At 49.7% G+C, this 20,078-nt stretch overlaps 1 protein-coding gene and 1 long non-coding RNA gene across 2 annotated transcripts in view; one reads left to right on the plus strand and one right to left on the minus strand.

Moving 5' to 3' along the window:
• Positions 1-13,630, minus strand: part of LOC138260507 (uncharacterized) — an 84,696-nt gene extending 71,066 nt beyond the window's left edge. Inside the window, exon 1 of the long non-coding RNA XR_011198863.1 lies at positions 13,571-13,630. This is a non-coding gene — a long non-coding RNA (uncharacterized lncRNA). The remainder of the gene's footprint in view (positions 1-13,570) is intronic.
• Positions 1-20,078, plus strand: part of AKAP6 (A-kinase anchoring protein 6) — a 609,087-nt gene that overhangs the window by 33,052 nt on the left and 555,957 nt on the right. The gene's annotated exons all lie outside the window — the stretch shown is intronic.

Genomic DNA, 20,078 nt, shown 5'->3' on the forward strand with positions numbered 1-20,078 from the left:
GATTCCTACGTGAAGATGCAGTGATTCCTATGTGGAGATGCAGTGATTCCTACTTGAAGATGCAGTGATTCCTACATGGAGATGCAGTGATTCCTATGTGGAGATGCAGTGATTCCTACTTGAAGATGCAGTGATTCCTACATGGAGATGCAGTGATTCCTATGTGAAGATGCAGTGATTCCTACGTGAAGATGCAGTGATTCCTATGTGGAGATGCAGTGATTCCTACTTGAAGATGCAGTGATTCCTACGTGAAGATGCAGTGATTCCTATGTGGAGATGCAGTGATTCCTACTTGAAGATGCAGTGATTCCTACATGGAGATGCAGTGATTCCTATGTGAAGATGCAGTGGTTCCTACATGGAGAGTGTTGCCGCAGTCCACCCTGCTGGTGACGGGAGCTTGAGTGAGTGTGGAATAGGCGATCAAGACTGCGGCTGTGTTTGCCTGTTTCTGCATAGATATCTTGCTGTCCAAGATGATGCTGAGGTTGAGGGCGTTGGGCGAGGGGAAGAGTTCAGCAAGCTACCAAGTGACATTCCATGGCGAGGTGTTGTTCCCAAAGATTAGGACTTCCGACCTGTCCGTGTTGAGCTTGAGAGAGTTGTGCTTCATCCAGTCGGTGACATTCATAATACATCCGTGGAAGCTGGCTCCGGTGGTCGAGGGGTCTTCTGACATCGAGAGGATGAGCTGGGTGTTGTCAGCATAGGAGATGATGTTGAGTCCATGCGATCTGACGGTGTCGGCCAAGGGGGTCACGTACGTGTTGAAGAGGGTGGGGCTGATGGACGATCCTTGGGAGACTCCACAGATGATCTTCTTGGTCTCTGAGATGAACAGTGGGAGACGGATCCTTTGGGTTCTGCCAGTGAGGTACGAGGCGATCCATTTGAGGATGCTTCCTTGAATGCTGATGTTGTGGAGTCTGTTTATCAGGATGTGGTTGGAAATGGTGTCAAACGTGGTGGACAGGTCCAGGAGGATGAGGGCTGCTATTTCCCCATGGTCTGGATGGGCCCTGATGTCGTCAGTGGCTGCGATCAGGGCTGTCTCTCCGTAAAGAGAGGGGCACAGAAGGTTGTCGTGTTCCAGGTGTTGGTGAGTTGCTGGTTGATTGCCTTTTTGTTACTTTCTTTGTCAAACCCTGGCTGCAGTGCTTTAAATGGGCCGGTACTCTCCGGTACTGAGTACCGGCACTTTTTTATTTTGAGAGGGAGAGTACCGGCACATCTCAAGAAAAACGTAATACTTTTAATTGGAGAGTACCGGCACTTCTCAGAAACAAGCAGGTACTCTATCACAGAGTACCTGCACTTCTATTGTTCCATTTAAAGCACTGCCTGGCTGTAAATGATAGCGAATAGGACAGTGGATGAGCTGACATCAGCTGGTGACTCTGGCAACCTATGAATAACCACATTTTGCTCAATCACATGTGCTCATCTGCCTTAATATTAGTGCAAGTTAGTGCCAAGCCTTGTGGACGAGGCATGGAGTTTTGCATTTAATCTTTTTCTGTGTTTTTTTCATTTCTTTCCTTCACCTGTTTGTATTTTTTTAGAGCGCCTGGCTGATCCGAAGACATTGCTACCAAACGTCTCGCTTGTTGCTCATTTCATCTGCAGTGCACCGCAATACTTGTGGCCACTGCTTCTAAATCAGGTGGTAGCTTGCAATGGTACTGTCCTTAGTGTACTGGTGGTATTGTTCCAAGATGGGTGACACATTTAGAATCAACATGTCTGCCGTCTTGTATGAGCACAGCAAGCAGGACCTGCTTTGTGGGTGAAGGAGTTGTGTGTTGACGATGCGTATGCAGGACCTGCCTGTGTGAAGGAAGCTCACACTTTTGCGGCATATGCAGGGCCTGGTCTGTGTATGAAGGAAGCTTGCACCGAGGCTGCCCATGCTGTTGCACATACTGTGTGTGCAGGAAGCTTGCAGGGTGCTCCCTCCTCTGTGTCTATCCTCTATGTATGAGGCTTGCACTGTCCCTGTGGATGCAGGGCCTGTTCTCTGTGTGCAGGAAGCTTACACTGCCCGTGCTGTGTGTGCAGGAAGCTTGCAGGATGCTCCCTTCTCTGTGTTCGTCCTCTGTGTAGGAGGCTTGCACTGCCCCTTTGTATGCAGGACCTGTTGTGTGTGTGAAGGAAGCTTGCACTGCCCGTGTCTCTGCAGTACCTGTTTTGTGTGTGAAGGAAGCTCACACCGAGGCTGTCCATGCTGTGTGTGCAGGAAGCTTGCAGGATGCCCCTCCTCTGTGTCCGTCCTCTGTGTACGAGGCCTGCACTGCCCCTGTGTATGCAGTACCTGTTTTGTGTGTGAAGGAAGCTTGCACTGCCCCAGTCTATGCAGGACCTGTTCTATGTGTGACGGAAGCTCACACCGGGGCTGCCCAGGCTGTGTGTGCAAGAAGCTTGCAGGGAGCTCCCTCCTCTGTGCCTGTCCTCTGTGTAGGAGGCTTGCACTGCCCCTGTGTATGCAGGACCTGTTCTGTGTGTGAGGGAAGCTTGCACTGCCCCTGTGTATGCAGGACCTGTTCTGTGTGTGCAGGAAGCTTGCAGGGAGCTCCCTCCTCTGCATCTGTCTCCTCTGTACCACTGTTGCCTGCTGCAGTGTCTGTGGTTACTCGGGGACTCGAGAGAGATCTCAGCTCCGAGGTGGTCCTTCGGTGACGTCAGCAGCAGAGCCCGGATGGTGAACGCACAATCTCAGGAAACAAACAATTTCCTGTTGAAACGAGTCTGAAGTCCTGGCTGCTGGCGGGCGGGTGACTCGCTGCTGATGTCAGCGGTTGTGGCTCGCACAGGCGTCGCAATTACTGCACTTTTATTGCGGTGCCGATACATTTAGCGTGAGGTGACATTACTGCATTAATGCGCATCACCTGCTATAAAAGCGGAAAACAGGAAAAAACACCAGAGGTGTGGTAATGTCCTCTTTGTAAGGTTATTATTCACCTTTCCCGAGTGACCCTCGTCCAAACTGTGCGATTAGGGTGACCACCCGTCCGTAAATTTCACGGCCTGTCCGTAATTTCGCCCTGCCGTCCGTTGTCCGTGATGAAACCTTTAACGGACGGCATTTGTCCGTAATTTTAGCCTTTCCCCTAAAGGGCAACGGAGGCAGGGCGAAATTACGGGCAGAGGAGTTTCCCCAGCTGGACTGGAAGGCAGGGGGTCTCCAGTGCTCTGAGGGAGGGGCAGACAGATAAGAATCAGACCTTCTTGCCAGGGGGTCTCCTTCCCTAAAGACATGCAAATGTGCCCAACTGGTAAATCTGCAAATACAAAGGGGCTTGAAAACCTGCATTGACTTTACTAAAAGGAGTCACTTGAAGTTTTCTGGTGGCAAATATATTTCTTTTATAGAGGTATTGTAATGGTGTTCCAAGGTGAGCTGTGGAGTGTGTGGTTTTAATGGAGTGTTATAACATTTTTTGGTACTAGGTATAAACTGTATATTATTCAAATCTGTATTTCAGTAGCACTTTTTTTTATTTAACCAAAATGTATTTGTGCATTTTGTAGCAGCCTTTATTATGATGTAATTGTATTTTTCACAGTTCTTTCAGGTACCTCGGTACCTCATAGTACTAACAAACATTGGCAAAGCCAATAGGTCTCATCTACGAAAGAGTTATTGGCTTTGTTAATGTGTTTTAGCCATTAGCCATGTTATACACCAGAGTAGCTGCTGTTCAGCATGGCTTAAAGCTAGTGGCATAGTGGTGTGGAGTGGAGTAGAGTAGCATAGGAGCAGTGGCGTAGAGCCCAGTGGTGCAAAGTACAGTGCAGTGGGGTACAGTGCAGTTGTTTAGAGTGTGTTAGCGTAGAGTGCAGTGGTTTAGAGTGCTGTGGCATGGAGTGGTGTGGGACAGAGTAGAGTGGCATAGAGTGCAGTGGAGTAGAGTTGCATACATTAGAGTGGCAGAGAGAGCAGTAGCGTAGAGTGGTGCAGTGGCATAGATTGCAGAGTAGACTGACGTTGCAGGGAGTGCAGTGGCATAGTGTAGAGTGGTGCAGAGTAGAGCAAAGTGCTGTAGAGTGGAGTGATGCAGAGTACAGTGGCATAGAGTGCAGTGGAATAGAATGCAGTAGTACATAGTACATAGTACATCGGTGTATAGTACAGTGGTGGAGAGTGCAACGCTGCCGAGTAGAGTGTCAGTGCAGTGATGTAGAGTGGAGTAGAGTGGCACAAAGAGCAGTGGTGTAGAGTACAGTGGTACAGAGTAGAGGGCAGTGGAGTACAGTGCAGTTGTTTAGAGTGCATTGGTGCAGAGTGCAGTGGCATAGAGTGGCACAGGGTAGAGTTGCATAGAGTGCAGTGGAGTAGTGTGGCATACAATAGAGTAGCAGAGTGCAGTAATGCAGAGTGGCGCAGTGTCATAGAGTGCAGAGTAGACTCATGTGGCACAGAGTGCAGTGGTGTAGAGTGGTACAGAAAGGATTATTGTAGAGTGGTGTAGAGTAGAGTATAGTGCCTAGAGTGCAGTGGCATAGAGTAGAGTGGTGTAGAGTGCAGAGTTGCAGAGTAAAGTGTCAGTGTAGTGGTGTAGAGTGGTACAGAGAACAGTGGCATAGAGTACAGTGGTACAGAGTAAAGGGCAGTGGCATACAGTGCAGTTGTTTAGAGTGCACTGGTGTAGAGTGCAGTTGCATATAGTGGCATTGGGCAGAGTAGAGTGGCCTAGAATGCAGTGGAATAGAGTACAGTGGTACAGAGTAGAGGGCAGTGGCGTACAGTGCAGTTGTTTAGAGTGCATTGGCGCAGAGTGCAGTGGCATAGAGTGGCATGGGGTAGAGTTACATAGAGTGCAGTGGAGTAGAGTGGCATACAATAGAGTAGCAGAGTGCAGTAATGCAGAGTGGTGCAGTGTCATAGAGTGCAGAGTAGACTCATGTGGCACAGAGTGCAGTGGTGCAGAGTGGAGTATTGTAGAGTGGTGTAGAGTAGAGTATAGTGCCTAGAGTGCAGTGGCATAGAGTAGAGTGGTGTAGAGTGCAGAGTTGCAGAGTAGAGTGTCAGTGTAGTGGTGTAGAGTGGTACAGAGAACAGTGGCATAGAGTACAGTGGTGCAGAGTAAAGGGCAGTGGCATACAGTGCAGTTGTTTAGAGTGCACTGGTGTAGAGTGCAGTTGCATAGAGTGGCATTGGGCAGAGTAGAGTGGCCTAGAATGCAGTGGAATAGAGTATATTGGTGCAGAATGCAGTAGTACAGAGCAGAGTGGAGTAGAATATAGTGGCGGCCAGTGCAGTGTTGCAGAGTGTCAGCGTGCAGTGGTGTAGAGTGCATTGAACTAGAGTGCAGTGGTCAGAGTGGTATAGAGTACAGTGGCGTAGAATAGATTGTTTCAGAGTAGAGTGCAGTTGCATAGAGTGGAGAGGTGCAGGGTAGAGTGCAGTGGCACAGAGTGCAGTGGCATAAAGTAGATTATTTCACAGTAGAGTGAGGTGGCTTAGAGTGGAGAGGTGCAGGTTATAGCAGAGTTGCATAAAGTGGCATAGAGTGTGATGGCATAGAGTAAAGTAGTGTAGAGTGCCGTGGCATAGAGTGCAGGGGTGCAGAGTAGATTATAGTGATGTACAGTGTATTGATGTAGAGTGCAGGGGCATAGAGTTGAGTGTTACAGAGTAAAGTGCATTAGCATAGAGTGTATTAGCTTCGAGTGCAGTGGCGTACAGTGCAGTGTTGCAGAGAGGCAGAGAGTGGAGTTGTGCGGATTAGATTGGTGTTGCCTAGACTGGAGTGGTATGGCGTGCAGACGAGCAGAGCGCAGTGGTGTAGAGAGGCGTAAAGTGCAGTGGCATAGAGTAGAGTGGTACAGAGTAGAGAGGCATAGTGTGAAGTACCATAGAGTGCAGTGGCATAATGTGCAGTGGTTCCGAATGGAGAAGAGTGCAGTGGCATGGAGTGGAGTAAAGTAGAGTGATACAGAGTAAGGTGCAGTAGCGTGTAGCGGTGCAGAGCAGAGTGGAGTGCAGTATGGATGGTATGCTAACACACTGCCATTACAGACAACACATTTTTGATTGAAATGACCGTTACATTTGCACAGATATAAAGTTTTTCAAATCAAACTATACTGTGCACAGATGATGATGTGTGGAAATTGCATCACCTAATGCAATGATTTGTTTTAATCATGTAAAGGTATTTGTTTCCAGCACAGTTCAGAATTAACAAGAATGTGCTTCATTTGTACTCCTAATTCTGATATATTCTGAGGTTTATTTAAATGTTGTCATGTGATAGAAAAAACTCTTTCCTAACCCCAGTATCCAGCAAGATTGTCGCATAAATCCTCTCACTTTGAAGTCAGAGAAAGGAAAGTAAACACTAAGTTCCCACCGAAGACAGAGCCTGACATTTGACTTTGTTCTTTAAATGCACAGCAAATATGATAAGATAAGAACAAGATTTACAGGCCTGTTTACAGAAAGGGAGCACTCGGCAGGATACTGTAAATAGGGTTTTGGCAAGGGAAGGGACGAATTCAAGCTGCATAGCCTAAAACAAATAAAGCCAGCAAATTGAAAGCAACAAATTGTGAGTTACAAACCACAAGGCCAATGGCAAGCAACGGACAGAATGCATTCACAAGGAAGCACTATGAATTTACTTAAAGTGACAGCTGTGGGATACTTTGTGGGGAAAGTCCAGTATTTTAGTCCATATCTCGCAGAGGTTTGGCTACATCAATCACCCAGGTAGTATGACGAGAAGACCTGGAGTGGTTTCCATGTTGCAGGATAGGTCTGCACACCCATTCTATCAGTTTGCCACCATTTCCTATGGTACAGAGCTTCTGGCACACCTCTTGTAGGGTTAGTGCTAGGTGGCAGACATGAAATAGGGCATTTAATGATTATTTAAGGTGGTTGTAAGTAAGGAGTTGACCGGGGTGAAGATGGTAGTCTGCCACAAGGGTTTGGAAATTTAGTACCTCACTGTTCAGAAACAAAGTCCCCAATTTTAAGACACCTGCAACATGCCACTGATGGAGTTGCACTGAGCACAGCCATCCTGTGCGAGTGGGAAGGCTTAGCAAAGGTAGTGCAGGAGCATAGGGTTTCTTTGTGTCAGTTTACAGGTTCTGGCCAGGCAAGAGAAAGCCGTGCATGATAACCCCGGATGGTGATCCATAGAATGGTCAGCAGGAAACAATGAGCAGTGCATTAAGCCCTCCTTAAAAGTCTTTACTGGTAAACCCCACCTCATGCAGGGAGGTGGGCAGAAAGCCAGTGAGCCACCCATTGGACCTGTGCAGCTGAATAAAAGCATTCTAAGTCCAGAAGACCTAATCCACCCGCAGTCACAGTTAGCTTTAGAGTGGAAAGAGCTCCAGATGGCGCCGCAGCGACCAAATCAGATGTGTGGCCTGTCTGAAGAAGCAATGAAGGACAATCAGGGGAAGGTTTGCAAAATAATACTATCATCGGGGTAGCACACCATCTTCACTAGTGCCACGTGGCCTCTACAGAAAGCAGAAGAGAAGACCAAAAAGCAAACTGGGCTTGGAGGGACCATTCGCTCTGCCGAGATTTCCATCCTGGAAATCAGTGTAAGAATGGTAGATATTAATCACTAGGTATCAAAAGGTAACTGGTTCCCAGTTCAATCTGAGATCCAATTGTATATGAAGGTGAAAACAGTGCCATATGTTAAAGAAACACTAATTACATTTTAAAATTTGTACATTTTGTTTGTGCAATTTACATCCCAAATATTTTGAAGATTCTATGTGTACTTGACACTTCGGGATAACCCAGATCACTAGTTTGGCTTTTGCTCAATTTCAAAACCATTTAAAGACATGGACAAAGCAGGCAATTGCCTTGCACAACCTTGCAAGGGGTCTGGCCCCTGCTCACCCTTCACAAGCACGAACTGCGGAGCATTGCACCAGAAGAGTTTGCCAAGGTGGATGGGTGTTACTTGTTCAACCACTTGACAGTGCCCCTTCTGTTTCACTCCTGTGTGCAGACAACTCCCCAGGTACCCAATACCTTTGAATAGTCTTGGCGGACCCATCTTGTCTGATTTTAGGAATTGTCCCACCTTGTTCTTCTCTTCTTTATTTGTCCAGTTGTTAGCAACAACCCTTTGAATTACTTGCCGTGGATCTCCCATTTGATCTCTGTTTCATCCTCCTCTTTTATTATCTTTGATTGGTGGTCCGGGCTCCCATTTCTGAGATAAATGTAGAGTCCCTTTCATACACTCTAGTGCAGTGAGACTACAGGCAAGTTATGGGTACATCACATCCTGACATTAGGTGTGAGACTGTCGTCCACACCATCTGCCTCTTTAAAAAAAAGTTAGGTTGAAAGTCCATGGGCGGTTGGGGTAAGCCAGATGTTTTTGTTCAATTTGTTTAAACTAGCATAAGGTTAATTACCTTAATGTTTCCCAAACTGTTTGCCAGGGGTTTTAAAATGTTCAGAAACATAATCAAACTTTTGCTGTTACTTTCTCTTCAGGAAAGATCGGGTAGATTTGGGTAGGGGTGATGGCCTTGCCATGAAGGGCATTAATTTACTACTGAACAAGGACGTAATGTGACACCTGAATGTAGCACACCAGGAGGCAATCACAAAAGGACCACAGTGAATAACTAGTGCTATGTTAAAAAAGAGTAAATAAATGCACTGACAACATAGTGAGGCATGGCCTCTCTTGCGCGTGTCTGTAAAACTGACATTTGTTCTTGAATTTTTTACCCTTTGTCCTGAATTTTTGTCCTGAATTTTGACCCTTTGTCCGGAATTTTTGTCCTGAATTTTGACCCTTTGTCCGGAATTTTTAACAGTCCTCTCCAGAATTTGCCTCAATGCCAGGAGGTCACCCTATGTGGGATGCACCAAAGGTGAATATACACCCCCCCTCCCTCATCAAAAGGGTCTTCCGGCCCCCATGATCCTCCGCGGTAGGACTGTTGTTGTAGGAACACCAGAGCCCCCCGACCCACTGCGGTGTGAGCACCAAAGAGAGCTCAGTCAGTGAATTAGGGCTTCAGCTGGGCCGGGTCCTGCCCTGTTCTTACCTTGACGGCCAGAGACACTGATGAATGTCTCAGGGATGAGGGTGACACCCCTAGGGTGATCATGCGAGCGGCGCCGCCCCCTTTAGTTTCACGTTCAGCTTCATCCATCACCCAATAAGGGTGTTTACATTTTACAGATTTGTGTTCCTCGTGTCACACTGGACTCCTATAGGTTGCATACTGTGCCTTGAGTCGCCCTTTCGGCGCCTTAGGTTGTGGGTGGTTGTTCACAACAGGACACGATGTAACAGCCCGGGCTGAGGCTGGAGACAGTGTGAGTTCCTCTCACTGCCTCTCAGGGGGTCGGAAAGGTGTTCAGACCTCATGCTCATACAATCCCTGGCCTCTTTGCTGAGGGCACAGACCGATGGTCACGAAAAGGCTCTCCGGACACTTGAGGAGAGAGTGAGTATCTGTGGATGTCTGTGAGAGACAGGCATAGTGTCTGTGGATGTCTGTGAGAGACAGGCATGGTATCTGCGGGTGTCCGTGAGAGGTAGGCATGGTGTCTGCGGATGTCCGTGAGAGACAGGCATGGTGTCTGTGGGTGTCCGTGAGAGGTAGGCATGGTGTCTGCGGATGTCCGTGAGAGACAGGCATGGTGTCTGTGAGAGACAGGCATGGTGTCTGCGGGTGTCCGTGAGAGACAGGCATGGTGGACGCAGGTGTCTGTGAGAGACAGGCATGGTGTCCATGAGAGACAGGCATGGTGTCTGTTGATGTCTGTGAGAGACAGGCATGGTGTCTGCGGGTGTCCGTGAAAGACAGGCATGGTGTCTGCGGGTGTCTGTCAGAGACAGACATGGTGTCTGTGAGAGACAGGCATGGTGTATGTGAATGTCTCTGAGAGACAGGTATGGTGTCTGCGAATGTCTGTGAGAGACAGGCATGGTGTCTGCAGGTGTCTGTGAGAGACAGGCATGGTGTCTGCGGATGTCTGTGAGAGACAGGCATAGTGTCTGTGGATGTCTGTGAGAGACAGGCATGGTATCTGCGGGTGTCCGTGAAAGACAGGCATGGTGTATGTGAATGTCTCTGAGAGACAGGTATGGTGTCTGCGAATGTCTGTGAGAGACAGGCATGGTGTCTGCAGGTGTCTGTGAGAGACAGGCATGGTGTCTGCGGGTGTCTGTGAGAGACAGGCATAGTGTCTGTGGATGTCTGTGAGAGACAGGCATGGTATCTGCGGGTGTCCGTGAAAGACAGGCATGGTGTCTGCGGGTGTCTGTCAGAGACAGACATGGTGTCTGTGAGAGACAGGCATGGTGTATGTGAATGTCTCTGAGAGACAGGTATGGTGTCTGCGAATGTCTGTGAGAGACAGGCATGGTGTCTGCAGGTGTCTGTGAGAGACAGGCATGGTGTCTGTGACAGACAGGCATGGTGTCTGCAGGTGTCTGTGAGAGACAGGCATGGTGTCTGCGGGTGTCCGTGAGAGACAGGCATGATGTCTGTGGATGTCTGTGAGAGACAGGCATAGTGTCTGTGGATGTCTGTGAGAGACAGGCATGGTGTCTGTGAGAGACAGGCATGGTGTATTACCCCGCAACAGCCACATCTCCGCACACCTGAGACACCTGCATTGGCTCCCAGTCAGCAAAAGGATCACCTTCCGTCTTCTCACCCACGCACACAAAGCCCTCCACAACAAGGGACCGGAATACCTCAACAGACGCCTCAGCTTCTACGTCCCCACCCGCCCCCTCCGCTCCGCTGGCCTCGCACTTGCTGCCGTCCCTCGCACCCGCCGCTCCACGGCGGGTGGGAGATCTTTCTCCTTCCTGGCGGCCAAGACCTGGAACTCCCTCCCCACCAGCCTCAGGACCACCCAGGACCACTCCGCTTTCCGGAGACTCCTAAAGACTTGGCTGTTCGAGCAGCGATAACCCCCCCTTTCCCCCCTAGCGCCTTGAGACCTGCACGGGTGAGTAGCGCGCTTTATAAATGTTAATGATTTGATTTGATTTGATTTGTATGTGGAAGTCTGTGAGAGACAGGTATGGTGTCTGCGTGTGTCTCTGAGAGACAGGTATGATGTCTGCGGATGTCTGTGAGAGACAGGCATGGTGTCTGCAGATGTCTGTGAGAGACAGGCATGGTGTCTGTGAGAGATAGGCATGGCGTCTGCGGGTGTCCATGAGAGACAGGCATGATGTCTGTGGATGTCTGTGAGAGACAGGCATGGTGTCCATGAGAGACAGGCATGGTGTCTATTGATGTCTGTGAGAGACAGGCATGGTGTCTGCGGGTGTCCGTGAGAGACAGACATGGTGTCTGCGGGTGTCCTTGAGAGACAGGCATGGTGTCCCTGGATGTCAGTGACAGACATGCATAGTGTCCGCAGATGTCTGTGAGAGACAGGCATGGTGTCTGTAGATGTCTGTTAAAAACAGGCATGTTGTCTGCGGGTCTCTGTGAGAGACAGGTATGGTGTCTGTGGGTGTCCGTGAGAGACAGGCATGGTGTCTGTGGGTGTCCGTGAGAGATAGGCATGGTGTCTGCGGATGTCACTGAGAGACAGGCATGGTGTCTGTGAGAGACAGGCATGGTGTCTGTGGATGTCTGTTAGAGACAGGCATGATGTCCGCGGATGTCTGGGACGGACAGGCATAGTGTCCGCAGATGTCTGTGAGAGACAGGCATGGTGTCTGTGGATGTCTGTTAGAGACAGGCATGGTGTCTGCGGGTGTCGATGTGACAGAGGCATGGTGTCTGCGGGTGTCGGTGAGACACAGGCATGGTGTCTGTGAGAGACAGGCATGGTTTTCTGCGGGTGTCCGTGAGAGACAGTCATGGTGTCTGTTGATGTCTGTGGGTGTCTGTGAGAGACATGGAATGGTGCAGAAGGGATGGTCCGAGGAAGTACACGCGCAAGGACAGAGTAAAAAGGGATGACGGGGAACGAGATGACGTGAGACATGCAGAAGGAGGATTTCAGAAGGATGTCTGGAGGACAAGCGCCTAGTGGGAAAATACACCTTATTTACAAGATGTGGCGCATTCCTGTCCTTTCCCCCTGCGCTGGCACCATTTTGGCAGCCTAGCGCCAACGCGGGCACCCTTGCAAGATGGTGCTAAAGTACCTGTGTTGCAGACAGGCTTGTTTTTATGCAGGAAGAGGCACCTTTCATCACAAAAACAATCGATGGAGGCGTTTTGCTCTTTCTATATGTGCTGCAGAATGCAGCACACATTGAAAGAGGAAACAAGCATTTGCAATGCAGTGGGTCTCGTGTTTGCTAGAGTTAGAGCTATTAGCGTCGTAAATTCCTAACTGGACTTTTCTTGCCACATAAATTGAAAATTAAAAGTAAAACAGGTGACATAAGCGAGCTGATTCAAAGCGCCGCCGTGAGCATGAGCGCGAAGGAGAGACACAAAAGGAAAAAGAAGTTTGCTCGCAGTCAAATGTATCGGCAATCGTGCAATTATCCATGTAACGGGATCGGTGTCCAAGGAGGTAACAAAACTGCCCCAAGGAGGGAAAACATAAAGCATTTACCAATGATAACAAAGGATTTTTGAAAGGCAAGCCCACGAACGAGTGATAGTGATGGGCGTGCGGTGGGCGTGGTTAAAAGTCCACAGATTGTATACAACAAATCAAAGCCATTTCACGTGCGACTTAAAAACGAGGAGAAATAAAGATATTTCTCCTCATTACGCCTTTCCTGGGGAGGCACACGGTTTTGACGCATTCCCAGATTTACAGATTTATGTGAATCTTGAAATGCGTCAGAACTCTTGCGCGTTGTGTGGTAACACCCACTGCAATGGCCATGGAGCGCCTCCCTGACACCATATCTACAAAGAAGTGAATAGTTATGCAAAGTGGCTTTGCGTGGCCTAGTACATATGGGTCTGCACTAGGCATCGACGCATGTGATGCACGGGGGCACATAGCTTGTAAGTATGCCCCTATGTGTTCAACGGCGGAAGACAGAGGTGGACTGGCCTGACGGCAGTCTAACACTCTGGCACTTCCAGATAGACCAATGTGTAGCTCGTGGCCGGGTTTAGGGCGGTGCGACTGGTGCTGCAGCACAGACACCTGGGGGGGCTTAGGCACTATGTTTTGAAATATATAATGGGCTTAAAAGTACCAGCTGCAGAAGGGCTTGTGTGTCCAGAAATTTTCAGGCAACAGTAAAATGTCGAGATACCTCTGGTGATTAAAGCTCCTGCTGCAGAGAGACAGGGTTTTGTCTAGTGGCAGTTTTGACTCTTCATAAAGGAGTATAGAGGGTCAATATGCCTGCTGCAAAGAACATGTACCATGCAGATCACAGAACAGGATATTAGGTAACTCAGTGTGTTACTGCTCTTGTCACAGAGATCCTTTTGTTACTGCGCAGTTCATACGTTACAATCCTAATCTAGCTCAGTGAGCTATGAACCGCCATCAGAGAGCTGCATGCAAACTGCAGGGTAAGGGTTAGAAAGTTATGTTTCTCCCGTCTTGCAATATCCTTATGTTGCTAAAAAGGAAATTCTTATTAGTAAATTCATCACCCACCGCTCAGCCGTGTAACTCAGGCCCCTGCAGGAATGTTCCTTGTTGTGTGATACATCTGGAGTCAATAACAGAAAACTTACAAAGAGCCCCAAAACTGCTGGTGAGGGGGTGGGGGGCGTGGCTTGTAAAGCACAGGGTTTAGTTTACAAGCTATAAGCCACACCTCGTAGCCCCTCAACCACGCCCCTTGGAAAGGACTCCTTGTTGCATCTATGGCCAGGTCCCTGTCAGAGACACCCGAGCCTTCCCGTCCCCTGGCAGGTGCCGAGCTCACCCAAGGTGGCTTGCCCCGGCCCGTTCTGAGATGCCAAGGTCCTGTATCCGCGCCTGTGTGCAATGAGGCGGCATGTCTTTGCACAGGTCCAAGCCCCTGTGTTCGGCTTTGGTAGCTCGAGACTATTATGCAGCACAGTATGTGGCATAAGCCCCTCCCCCCGGTGAAAGTTTTATTAAACTCGGCCCCTCTGGCCCACTGCTGCCTGTCAGACAAGAGAAGACAAGCGGGCCATTCTGTGGGTGAAACTGGGGTGCATTACAGGGCATTCACACTGGAGATGGTTATAGTACTTTAAATAGACCTGTCAAAGGTCACAAGTACTTCAAATAGATGTGTCAAAGGTCACAAGTACTTCAAATAGATGTGTCAAAGGTCACAGGGTTACACTTGCCTGACTAGAGTCTTTCTGGAATAGCCTGCATCTTGGGAGTGTGTGGCTGGGTAGGGAAGTTGTTTCTTCTGAAAGTCCCAGGAGACGCCCCATCCCTCCTGCTGTGTGTCCTGGCTCTAGCAGCTCTCGGGTTTGGTGGCCAAGGGCAGGTGACAGATGTCCTGTGTGCATCCTGAATGTGGGCATGGCAAGACCTTGGTACCAACCACCCTCGAAACGTCTGTGACCAGGAAGATCTGGGATGGAGAACCTGCCCCAACCCTGGTCCTTCCATGGCAACATTATAGGAGCCAAACCTCTAGGGTGGCAAAGGCCTTCACAGAGCCTGAAAACAGTATCCTTCCCCAATGACATCACCCCACGCCCTGGAGATCCAACCTCAGCCTCCTTCTTGGTTCGACAGCCCTGACCCTACACGCCTTGGTGGCGGTGTCCACCTCGTGTGACAATGTGCCACTGTACAGATCCTTAGTGTCCGGCGACCCTACACCAGTTCCAAAATGTAGACCCCACCCTCTCTGTCACAGGACAGAAGGTATGCACCCCAACCCGTCCCCACCTGTGAAGTTTCAAAGGGATGTGCTGTCTGCTCTGTGCAGTTACTCAGTTACACGCAGGAGGATGCCAAGACATAGAGGCAATGCTTAAAAACAGACTCTTGTTGGCGAGGACTGAGAACAAGTGCTTCCCGTGTCAAAGGTCAGTTCTCTTCCATGCAAGCGGCGGATGATTAATCCGCTGCGTTTTATATTTTAACAGAACCCATTTCTTTGTATGGCGTTGTTCCGGGATATCTATAGTGCCTCGTGCCCTTAAGAAGAACCCTAAGCGCTTCTTCTGTGGACCGTGGAGAGACTCCTCCTCTATTGGTTGTGATTGGCTGGTACAGCGTTGGATCGGTGTCCGCTGTGTGTGTGTGTGTGTGGTGGAGGGGGGGGGGGGGGGGGGGGGGCACACCTTCACTGCCCCTTTCAGAGTGTCAGGGGCCACACCCCGTGCAAGTGAAGAATTGGGCTCTAAGCTTTGACATTCACAGAGGGGCCCTGCATGTCCGTGTTTAACATCTAGCAGCACACAGGGCCCCGGAGCCAGCGGGGCTGATGTAAAGTGAGGGGGCCTGGAGGCCCTCCTGGGGAGGGGGCTGGAGAGGAAAGGCTGCTGGGGTCAGCACTCCGTCCACCCCAGCTCTTATGTGCAGAGTCCTGCCAATAAAATAATCTTTCACCTGTAGAAGTGAGTTACTGTTGGAACTGTGTCAGTGTCAATAAACAGATTGATAATAACCTGAAATGCTGCTTTCTGTGGAGCTTGCAAACCTGTCTCTTTGCCTGCCTAGAGATATTATTTGACTGTTTAATCAAACCTTTGTAATCACCCAGGGCTTGTTTCAATTTCTTTGTGTACCTTCGCCGTAGTTTCGCTGGAGAGCTGTTCCCATTGGTGTAAAGCCGGGGTGGCTTTACTCCACCTGAATACCAAGGTGCTGGTTTACTACCCTTTGTAACTGTTTGTAGAAGTCTGCCAGGGGAGAGGGAGTTCACAGGCGTATCCCCAAGCCCAGCGGAGGAAGGAGTTCATACTGCTGCTGCTTGTGGATTCCAGCCCCCGTGCCGGCCTCTACAAGTTACCCCTTGTCTGGACCTCCGGCCTCGGACTGGCGGCGCATCTTCCTTGGCTCACGGGCTAGTTGTGATAGACAGAGACGGTAGTGGGCGGCAGATGCCACCGGGATGGGGCACAACGACAGCCATGTTGTGCCAGCATGCACCATCCATTAGTCACCCACAGGGCCCAATCCAACAGGGCACAGCCATGCAACACGCAGACGTCACAGGTGGGTGAGGGGAAAAGCGGGTCCCATTTACAAAGTGTTCCATTTTAAACGTGGACAACAGTCATGCCACATAGGGGGACTTTACGGGGAACACGTGAAACAAGCATTGGCAAAGCCAGTAGGTCTGATGGTGGAGGTCAAACCTTCGGCTTTGTCAAAGTTGTTTTTGTGATGCTTTTTGTAAAACCCCATTACAAAAACGATTCCAGAAAGGACCGTCCATTAGTGCACACAGAGGCAACCACCTTATGATATTGTTAGTGATACAGTTTTACAAAAACCATTGAAAGATGGCCGCCTGTGTGTGCGCACGCTCACTCATGGAAGCGCCATCTCTGATGGGCAATGGTCTGCTCCTCTAGGTTTCAAGACTGATGGTGGCATGTGTTCTTGCCTTCTCTAAGCCTCCTAAATTATAATTTTTTGGGGGGAGGTATATTGCTGCACTGATTTGGATGCATTTGTAGGTCATGACGTGGGTTCTGACAATGTTGTGAGCTTTGAGTAGCAGACGAAGCAGGTCCTTCAGGGAAGGAGTATTGTTACCATGGCTAGGATGCTGCCCTGATAGGCCAGTGGAGGTGACATTACCCGTAGCCGCCCTGCCATCATTAATGTGCCATGATGTACCTGGGGCTGCTGGTGACATCACATGACACCAGGTGTGCTGCTCTGATATGCCCAGGGGAGCTGCAGCCTTGAGCCAGTGCTGATCTCTCACCTGGAGCTGCCATCTCGTGCCAGGAGGCTACCTTTGTATGTGATAGGGGCTCCATTACATACCTAGGGTACGCTGCCGTTGAGCTGTCTGTGCCCTACCTCTCCACCTCAGGGTGGCACCATTGCTGAGTGGCATCATACCGCGTGTTGCGCCCACCCTCCGGCTCTCCAATGCTCCCACCTGCCGCCTGGCACCAAACCCTCTTGGTGCCTTCTGCTCAAGCTCTGGGGCGAGGAGGGAGAATGCAGAAACTTCCTAGTTTCACGCCTAGTGCCCAGGCCACAAGGCCACGGGGGGCTCTGGAGAGGCTTTGGTGGTCTCCTTCAGTAAGAGTTTCTCTTGAACCTAGGGAAGGGACTCGGCCATTGCAGAAGCCAACACTTCCCAATCAGCTCACAGCTGCCAGGGCTGGCACTGACAGCAGGTGTGACAGAGGGAGCCATAGGGGTAACAAGGGGCATTATGGATGCTTCAGTGTGAATCTATAGGGACCCTCCATAGCCACCCCTCGGTGAGAAGTGATGCAGGCACTGGGAGCAGCACGCACCGAAGCACCCCATTAAATTATTAAACCTGATTGTTAAAACAAGAATCATTCATAAGTAAATGAACAGAAGTCTGGGGAGATTTTCTCTGTTTTTTTTCTGAGAAATGACTGGGTTATATGATGGAACCACGCATGCCTGAACAACACGTTTGGAACAACAACTGCGTTGTTTCCACGCATGCCTTTACCACGCATGCCTTTACAATGACTTTTCATTGTAAAGGCATGCCTTCTAAAGGCATGTGTGGAAACGGCATGCGTGGTTGTCGCATTCCACCCCCACCCCCAAAAATAAAACAACCCAACCCCTAAAAACAAAATTTCCTCGACCCCCCACTCCCACCCCTAAAAAAAGAAGTACCCCGACCCCCACTTTTAAAAACTACCCCCCACCTACCCTGAGCCCTAAAACCGACCCCACTCAAAAAATAAAATAACTCAATCCCTAAAAACAAAATTAGCCCATCCCCTCACCCCGCCCCTAAAAACCTGACCCACCCTACCCACCCTAAATTCAAAATGACCCCAACGCTCACCCCTAAAAATCCACCCGCCTTAAATTCAAAATTACCCTGACCCTCACCCCTAATAACCCACCCCCCACCTGCCCTAAGTAAAAAATTACACTGATTCCCCGCCCCTAAAAACCTGACTTCTCCACCCACTGAAATACAAAATTACCCGACCCCCCCCACCCCTGCCCCTAAAAACAAAATAACCCGACTCCCCGTCCTAAAACCCATAGTACCGACCCCCATTAAAATAAATACATATATAACCTAACCACCCAAACCCCTGCACCCCCACCCCTAAAAACTACCTCCGACCCTGTCCCAGCCCCTCTTACCTGACCGCGTCCTCTCCTGATGGAGCTTCCTTTTTCTCTGCTTTAACCACACATGTGCGTTGTTCAGCACATGCGTGGTTAAGGGAGAGAAACAGGCCTGCGTTGTTCAGCACATGCGTGGTTAATGGAGAGAAACAGGCCTGCGTGGTTCAGGGTGCGTTGTCCCTGATCTTTTCCAATGAATGTGGCTGTGAAAGACACTTAGGGGGTCATTCCGAGTTTCTGCCGCCCGCCAAGCAGGAACCGCCAATTGGCCGCACCGCGGTCAGAAGACCGCGGGGGCCATTCTGACTTTCCCGCTGGGTCGGCGGGCGCCCGCCAAGGGAGCGCCCGCCGGCCCAGCGGGAAAGGGCCTGCAACACTGAAGCCGGCTCCGAATGGAGCCGGCGGTGTTGCAGGTGTGCGACGGGTGCAGTTGCACCCGTCGCGCTTTTCACTGTCTGCTAAGCAGACAGTGAAAAGCATACTGGGGCCCTGTTAGGGGGTCCCTGCACTGCCCATGCCAGTGGCATGGGCAGTGCAGGGGCCCCCAGGGGCCCCAGGACACCCGTTCCAGCCATTCTGTTTCTGGCGGTGAAAACTGCCAGAAACAGGCTGGCAGGAAGGGGGTCGGAATCCCCATGGCGCGCTGCTTGCAGCGCCGCCATGGAGGATTCGCCCAGCCGGGGCTAATCCGTCGGGAAACCGCCGGGCCCGGTTTTCCAACCGCAGCTTTACAGCCGCGGTCGGAATGGGCAATGAAGCACCGCCAGCCTGTTGGCGGTGCTACAGTCGTTCTTGGCCCTGGCGGTCAGAGACCGCCAGGGTCAGAATGACCCCCTTAAAGAGTTGACCTTCAATTTATGGCACAAATTGAGTAGGTATTATTCAGTTTTAGTCAGTTTATTCGGTTATTATTAACCGATAACCACAAAACTAAATAAAATATAAAAACAGATACACAAATAAATAGATTGACAAGTAGTTTAAAAATTCACAGAGTTGAGCCAACATATTGCACTTCTGAGAAACGAACCCACAGCGAGACAGGCAGGAACATCTGCTGGCATGCGCAAAAAATAAAAGGCCAAGCCCTGTTCTTTTAAAATGGGCAATAAAACCCTAATCCTGAAAGGATCACAACATTAACAAAATCTAAGTGCAGCTGTAGGAAGTTGGCTCTGTATACTGTATACTATTCGAAGTAAAAAATAGCGTGCACAGAGTCCAAGGGTTCCCCTTAGAGGAAAGATAGTGGAAAAATTAGATAATACTAATGCTCTATTTGTGGTAGTGTGGTCGAGCGGTAGGCTTATCAGAGGGTAGTGTTAAGCATTTGTTGTACACACAGGCAATAAATGAGGAACACACACTCAAAGACAAATTCCAGGCCAATAGGTTTTTATATTGAAAAATATATTTTCTTAGTTTATTTTAAGAACCACAGGTTCAAGATTTGCAGTAAACACATTAAATGCAAGGTACTTCACTTAGATACTTTAGGTACTTTGAATAAAAGCAATATCATATACAGTCTTTGTAAAAATGGCAATAAGCTACTTTCAAAGTGGACACAGTGCAAAAATCAACAGTCCCTGGGGAAGGTAAGTAAAGGTTAGATTAGGAGGTAAGTAAAACACTTACAAGTCTCAGTTCTGGGGCATAGGCAGCTCACCGTTGGGGGTTCAAGGCAACCCCAAAGTTACCACACCAGCAGCTCAGGACTGGTCTGGTGCAGAGGTCAAAGAGGTGCCCAAAACACATAGGTGCCTATGGGGAACAGGGGTGCTCCGGTTCCAGTCTGCCAGCAGGTAAGTACCCACGTCCTCGGGGGGCAGACCAGGGGTGTTTTGTAGAGCACTGGGGGGGACACAAGTAGGCACACAAAACACACCCTCTTCGGCACAGGGGC

The sequence above is a fragment of the Pleurodeles waltl genome, chromosome 9 (genome assembly GCF_031143425.1).
Source record: "Pleurodeles waltl isolate 20211129_DDA chromosome 9, aPleWal1.hap1.20221129, whole genome shotgun sequence".
In the NCBI taxonomy this organism is placed as follows: Eukaryota; Metazoa; Chordata; class Amphibia; order Caudata; family Salamandridae; genus Pleurodeles; species Pleurodeles waltl.